The sequence below is a fragment of the Perna viridis genome, chromosome 11, assembly GCF_037379345.1.
Source record: "Perna viridis isolate PV_CMFRI_1.1 ecotype Kerala chromosome 11, ASM3737934v1, whole genome shotgun sequence".
Classification (NCBI taxonomy): Eukaryota; Metazoa; Mollusca; class Bivalvia; order Mytilida; family Mytilidae; genus Perna; species Perna viridis.
The window spans coordinates 23866970-23875266 of NC_142455.1; positions in this window are offsets into that span (position 1 = coordinate 23866970).

Consider the following 8297-nt stretch of genomic DNA (forward strand, 5'->3'; position numbering starts at 1 on the left):
CAAAAGAATATATTCAAAAGATATTCATAAGATAAAGACTAGACAGGGAAAGTAGACACACACGATAAAGAACACGCAATAATCAAAATTGCATGTTGTAAGAAACAAAAGTGAGTAAACAACCTGGACTCCACTAAAACTGGGAGCAAGCACCAGGTGCACCGTTTGAATAAGTGTTCTCCGCTGGCGAGAAATACCTGGATAGTTACTTATAATTTGTCACATCGCAGGTAGACGAAAGTGAAAAGGAAAATTATGACAAGGTTAAAAGAATATTAAAAATTATTGTAATCATGAACCATTTAGTACATTCAGTGTGCAACTACAAAAGATACAATGTCTTAACTTTAATTAAGTTTAAATATTTCTCATTGTTAGTACAATGTCAATTAGATGTAGTATGACTTTAAAAAAAAACTCCTTCTTTACTTCATAAAATTCATTACATAACAAAATAATATTATACATATATACGCTTTACATACTAGTACTTCATATGATTTTTTCCGACAATAATCTGTGAAAGAAAGGTTTTATGATAACGGAAAAATACTTGCGTATCATATGTTGACATATAAAAGACATCCCAAAGTCAACAGAGTATTTCTAGATGAAATGGCATATTTCTGATTTTTCCCTAGCAAGGGAATTTCATAGTACTTCCATTTTATCATAAATCAGTCGACATAAAATTCATTGTGTCATCAAATTTTCTTCAGAATTGAACAACTTTGGAATGACTGTGCATCTTTTGATGAGTGCTTGCAACATGTATGATCGATGTCTTCCAAAGAATATTTTAGATATTGGATTTAGTACTTATGCTATACAGTTTTTATCAAAGTACGCACATAGTTTTTTGCAGAAAACGCACGTGTGTATTCATCGGAATTAACTTCATCCTTCGGGTATGAAGTACTAGCGTAATGCTATCAGGGTCTGAGATTATTATATACAAACTATATGATTTCAATAGACAAAGGAGATCAGTTCTAACATCTCATTAAACTGTCTTAGAATAATCAAAAGAACAGTTCTATGACAGTTATATGGTCAGCTTTTCTGACAGTTCTATCAGAGCTGGTCCTTATGAAATTGCCTCTCAAACTGTTCTCGTACAGCTGGCTCTTGTAGAACACTTCTTGTTGAAGTGACTCTAGTAGTAGAACTGTTCTCGTAGAACTTGCTTTAATCGTAGAACTAATTCTTCTGAAGCTCTGGTAGAGCTGGCCCTTGACGAACTACTCCCGTACTAGATTTGCAGATGGGTTAGAATATAATTACATTACATATTATTTTCAAAGGGTTGTAACATTTAAAAACTAACATAACTTGGTTGCGATGATAAAGCGAAATCTAGAACTAGTCGATACATTTATTTTACCCAATGATCGAATTGATCAGTTTTGTGCATGAGACTCTTCTGAATAATAATAACGATAAAAAAAATCGTCTAAGGAATACCCTCGAAATATTTAAGGTATTCCTAACCAACAATGTATCATTCTCAAATTCCTTTTAAGATACTTCAAATTTTATGAGCGCATTTCATACTTAGTTAAAAAAAAGTTACATGTTCATAGCTTTTATTTAGAAAAAAATAAATGATGTGTCACAGTTTTTACCACTTATTTTTGCTTTTCATGTCGAAAGTATGCCAACAAACAGATACACATACAAAAAGTAGATATTTAACTCCAATAGTTTAGGTTTTCAATCAACTTAAAACTTATCATAGCAAATATTAACAAAAAAGGTCTAAATGAATTCATTTTATAGCAGTTCAACCAATGACATCAATGACACAGACATTTCTATTGAAATAGTGTAATTAATTCATTTAAATGAAAAAAAAGAAACAGATCGGATAGGAAATGGATATTTGAATGCTGATAGTTTGTCGACAAGGTGTTCTACTGAAAGCGGCAAATAAGTTGTTCAGAGGAAACTCGCGCATATTGATCATCTGATGCTCAGTATAGCAACTTTGATCCTTACAGTATTTTTTTTTAGAATTTTAGAATACATATATGAATACTAGTAATTCCACTATGCGAGTAAACAGTTTCATAGTGTCCCATCCTACCTTGCTGACAAAAAAGATTCCTCATTTTGATGAGATGATCCTGCTACGTATCTTTGTACAGATGATATGTAGATTTGGAATCCAATTTAAAGAAGATGAGTCCCCAGCCATAAAGGAATATTCAACTAGGCCATGAAAGACATGTGGTATGATAAGATATCGTTTTTGTCGACGTACTACGTTTGTATACAGATTACAAGAATTATCTTTGAATCCTAGAAAATATGAAGCAATTTTACTAATGTGCTTTACGGATAAAAGCAGTTGTAAGTGGTTTTGTCCTTTCTCATGAAATGAGGTGAGAATTTGTGCAGCTTCGTCATCTTTGCGTATTTGAATACTGATTTAGGCCAAATATTCATGTGCTTCAGATTGCAAATGTGACAATGTACAAAACACCAGACTGTTTTTGCTTAATATGAAAGGTAGATGAGTCAAGTTCTAGTTTCTGTTTCTTCTCTATTTTTATTCACGCTCGTGCCTAATCTTCAACTGCGTCATTGCGATTTTAGAATTATTGTTCGAGTTACATTTTTGAATTCAGATTACAGCATATAATGAAGAGAAAGTGTGTCTAGAAATAACTTTTTTCCAGGGTAAGTGTGGCAGAAGGAGTAGGGTGGTTCACTGCATCTGATTCAGAAAGGCAACTAATGAAACGTCAAGCTGCGACTGATGGGAACTTGTTTCTTAGTAACCGATATGTCCAAATGAACAAAGGTATCTTGTAGTATTGGAATGATAATACAAAACATGAATTTATGTGATACGAACTTTTTAATACCTTATTTGTCAATATAATTGCGTAACACTCAGACGACAGACGGACAATGTTAATCCAATAAACCACCCAACTGTGGTTGTAACAGAGAAATTACAGATTTTTCAAGTGGATTGTACATTTAAGGTGGCCACCTTCAAGGGTCGAGTGTACTTTAATTACACTGTGCTGCTTTTGATCTACAGACTTTGACAAATGTACATATACACGTAAATTATCCTTTTGTAGAACTAATAACTTTATTTTTATCAATTCGATTTTTTAATCAGAATTACCTTTCTTAATACTATATGCACTACTCATCATTTCATAATCCTTCTCAGCGAATTGTTGATAAGAATACCTACTATCAAGTTTGAGTTTCATTTATTGTTAACGTAATCGTCAGGCTTGGTTTTTTTTATAAATCATAGACTTACACAGAAAATCAAATTTTCTCTTTCATTCTTTTAATTCAGGTGGATATCTTGTCATTAGATTTGTAGAATTCGGATATCACTACAGAGAAGCTGTTGAACTCTCATTCATTAACATCTTCAAGCAAGGATTGCTAACAAACATAGATTTATTTGACGTGATCGGTGAGAGCTTTGTCACATCGCTCGCTTTTCCTCATTTCCTTTATACTAAGGATAATTATTTCTTATCCATTACTCATCCTATGCCACTGAATGGAATTTCATGAAACTGTCAGAGGTTCTTGGTTACAAATTTCCATTGTACACCTCGGTTTTAAGCTAATTTAATTTGGAGGCCAAAAATTGCATGGCATCGAATTTAGGGGTTTAGGCATTTATAAAGTGAGTATTTCTCACAGATTTTTTCGAACATGAAATGTTGTCAATGAACAGAATATCAAGCAAACCGTATTCATTGTTTATCCTTAGACATGTAAACCCCAATGACGTTTTCGCTGAAGGAGGAAGACATTAATTAAGGGAGCTATCTCTTACAAATCACTGGAACATTTTTAGTCAGCATTTTATATTAATTTCATGTAAGCATCAAAGTAAAAAGGACTGATTTCATTCTGTTTCAAATGAAAGCTTCATAGGCTTTGGTAATATTTAAAATGATACAGACATCCTTAAAACATGTAAATATTCTCCGTAATGGCAAGCTAACTTTTTGTATGCTAAAACAGTTTAATTTCTTTTTATTATCAATATAAAAGTGGGCTGTATTTGTACAAATTTTTAAAAAAATAACCGTTATTCCAACCCAAAAATGATAAAATCTATGAAAGATATAATCAGAAAGGTAGAAAGCTTAATTAATTTGCCACGAGAACCTCTCGGTAAATAGTAAATACATGCATAATTCCGATGAGATAGAAATGTGCTCCAATTATTTCCCCTTTAAGAATTTACTCAACCATTTAAAGTCTTTTTATTTTTTCTCTTATAAAAATGGAACATAACATATTCGTTTTATAACTAGGATGAGCTGCACAATATCAATATTCCTGCTTATGTCAGGAATGAAGATGAAATAAGAGCACCATTTGAAGATAAAACATGTGGATTTCACTTCAAAACCGTTGATGTCTATTGTTCTGATATAAGTCATTCTTCTGACGCCGGTACGTAAGTCATTCAGTAAAACTCGTATAGAGATTATTTCAACAAAAATTGTGGAAAACAGCTATATGATTATCACATGGACTGAAATATGTACATATATTCAATAATTCTCTTTACAAAATATATCCAAAGTCATTGTTAGATGGAACTATAATGTTCAAATCACAAAGCAGAATTCATTACACAATCCACATTTCCTTGCTAAAATATTCAAAATATAGGTATAATACAAAGCAAGTTTATGAGTAGTCTTACTTTTAGAAATCTTAAATAACATATCCTATAAAATCGCAATAGTTTCATCGTTATTTCAGTTGGAAATACATCGTTCAACAGAGTCAAATGAAAAAGTAATTTTAATATGTCTTATCAAAAGTTTCCGTAATATCTTTTTAAAATTATTCTTAGGTAAACTTATTTTTTAATCATGTGTTCCACTGCACTATTTTGTCTGAAACCATTATCTTAATCTTAACAGAAATATCCAAGTTATCCGTTTCACCATGGATGAAAAATATGCTTATTACTGGTTTATCGTCAGTGAGGGATGACAGTTACTTTAACAGAGCTTTCAAAGAGTTAATACGAGTATTTGAAGATGTAAAGTTATTAGCTTGAATTTGTACAGTATAATCGAAGTTGTTGTTCAGAAAAAATGAATAAACTAGAAATAGAAAACTGGAAGCTGCACTATGGTTTGCCAGTAAGACAGTTATCCAACAAAAGCCAGAAAACGAACAATTTAACTTCTACAGGTCATCACAGGAATTTCAATATTGGACTAAACCAATGACATGAAGCAAACTGCAACCCCCAACCCTCCCCCATAACAAAACAAAACAAAACAAAACAAAACAAAAAATAACAAAAAACCAAAAAAAAAACAAAAAAACAAATGAAGTAAAAAATTTCCATAAAAGATTCCTAATCGACCAAAAAGTAAAACGAATACCAATGAACATAACGACAACCACTTGACTACAGGATCCTGAGAGGCCAATAACTTGGTACAGAATACAAACACATATAGGTATAAATGCATCCATTTTACAGTTGTTTACATCAAATTCTGAGGTTCGCTGGAAAGTAAAATGCTAGCATTCATCAAAAGTACTCAGAATTTAAATATTCCTCTTTGTCTTACATATTTAATGAATATTGCATTGGTGATTATGCATTTTATATATTCAAACCAAAAAATTGAAAATATTTACAATTTTTAGAAACATTTTTTTTCATTTCATGTTAAACAAATGCTAACAAACTGATACTTAAGCAAATAAACAGTGGCAATTGATTTTTTTATCTAAATATTTGATGTAGATCAGATTGAAAGTTATCAAACTAGGAAAATTAAGGAACAACATAGGTCCAAATACACCCTGTTTTGCTGTTATCGAAGAAAATGTATGGTCACACAAAAAAAAGTTTTTTTTATGCCGATTTATCTTTTAAAATGTTCAAGACTAATTTTAAAGTTTTAATTTTTCGGGGAAAGACACTGCACAGGTACATGTATTTCTAAGGTTATAGTATTTGTCTATGTTTCATTTACATTTTTAATTTGAAATGTTGTTATTCAGGAATTAAAATTATCGATTAAATTACGAGTTGTTTAACCAAAGAAAAAATGAAAATCTTTGCTATCCAAAAAAAAAAAAAAAAAAAAAATTAAAAGTATGTGTACAATTGTTTGTCCCACAATACCAAAACTTGTGTAAATATGAGACAGATTAACAATTGGGCAAGATTCCGACAAAATCGAAACTTTTTAATATCATTATTTAAGTAGATAGGCGAATTTATGTGTATTAAGAGACAGATCTAGATCCTCTTACAGTTCAACAGAGCCGGTTCTTCTGACAGTTCTTTAAGTAGAACAGTTCTCGTTACGCCAGCTCTTTTAACAGGTCTATCAGTGCTGGCTCTAGAATTCTTCTTTGACACTTTTATAACTGTCTTAGAGTTGTGTCCCCTGTGACAGTTTCACTGAGAGGTTAGAACGGATCTTATCTGTACTAGAACCATGGAATAGAGTATCAATTCGATTGATAATACAGTTTTAATTTCTTAACCAACAGGGTTATCGAAAACACATACAAAATATCTAGGTAACCAAGGTCGTTGTGAATATGCCAGAATATAAGAAATGACAGGTAGTACGACGAAAGAGTTAGTTAATATTTAATTTTATCAATAAGAGAGTCAATGTTTAAAGCAATCAAATCATGATTCAAAAAGTTTACATTAATACAGTGATGTACCAGCCTAATCGCATTACAAACAAGGATCTCTGGGAAACAACACACCAACTGCGAAAGGATCCATGAAACATTTTGAAACAGGCACATCGTTGGAATCAATAGGAGAAAAGAAAACGAGAACAACCAAGAAATAGTTAAAGAAGATCTAGCGAAGATGAGATGAATCAGCAGGCTAGAGTTGGTCGTCCATGGTGCAGCCTGCCTAGAGTCAGATGGAGGCAGATTGTCAGTGGCCTATATTCTGTGCAAGAGTAAACAGGCATGAGTCAAGTAAGTCAAAGTCTAAGACATAGCTACAAAAACGGGCATATCTAATTTTGTTGAGAAATATATAACAGTATGAAGGAACAAAAGAAACAACCCAGTCAATGAATGGAAAACTAACAATTAAAGACAAAAAAATCGTTTTTCTTTTCGTTAATTTTAGTTTTGAGTATACATGTGAAATAGAAACAGCAAGTCCAGAAAAGACGTACCGTAAGATTTCAAATCAAGTACTAAATCTGTAGAAATTTGTTAAGTTCGCTAGGATAACTTTATGGAATTCAGTTATTGATTGGTTGCAAATAACAATATCAAAATTTAAAAATGTAAATTGTTTCGAAAATGTAGTGAGGCTTGGATGATTGTTTCTCAAAAACTGAATTATTCAACCTCAAAATGCATCCCTACGTGCAATATATATTTTCTATGCTGGTTTCATTTCGTCGAATACCACTAATTCAGCTATACGTGACGTTACTTCTCCGAATTCAACCCACTTAACTTGAGTGAACACCGATTATTTCAAATGACTATAGTTTTGATGGTATAGTCATTCGAGCTAGCGTTTTCAGTGATTTTCAACATTCTTAATTGTCGATATCTTACTTGCCTATAAAGTGTATGTTGAGGTTAATCATGGAGAGAATTGAATGAAATATTAAATGGAATTTAAGGAGAATTTGTCTGTTATGGGTCCACCGAAAAAGTATTATCAACAAAGCCAGCCCAAACCCCCTAACACATAAGATTACAATTGTTTATACGCATGATATATAAAAAGGACACATAAATACTTAGCAAATTTACTTAAAGACACTGGTCTTCGCGCCACCTGTTTCCAAAACTAACAATAATGTGTCCAAAGTTCAGGCTGCCCAGACAAATGCCTTAGTTATCCCTACTTAAAGTAAGGTTGACATCTTTATAACACCAAAAAAATCAGATTAGTAATTTACAAAATTTGGGTTCCGTGCGCGTCCGATGTGTCATAAAAATAGGCCTGCAGTAGCGTTAAGGTAGTCGTAAAAGGCGACTAAATAGTGCCCATAGAATGGAAATGTGGCAAACTCCCAACAGAGCAACTGGGATGTGTGCCAAAGGTGGTGGAATGGGAAACCCCGGGGAATGCTACATGCTGGGGTCGTAAGGCCATAATACGCTAAATCTAATCGCAAACCACAGTGGTATAACGTGTTTGGTAAAATGCCACGTTCCTTGCAGGTTACAGAACCCTGTGGTGGAATTCGATGGAAGTAAAATCTTTATGTTGATTTGCATGTTGGTGCAATCAAAAATTATCTTATAATTACCCAAAGCAA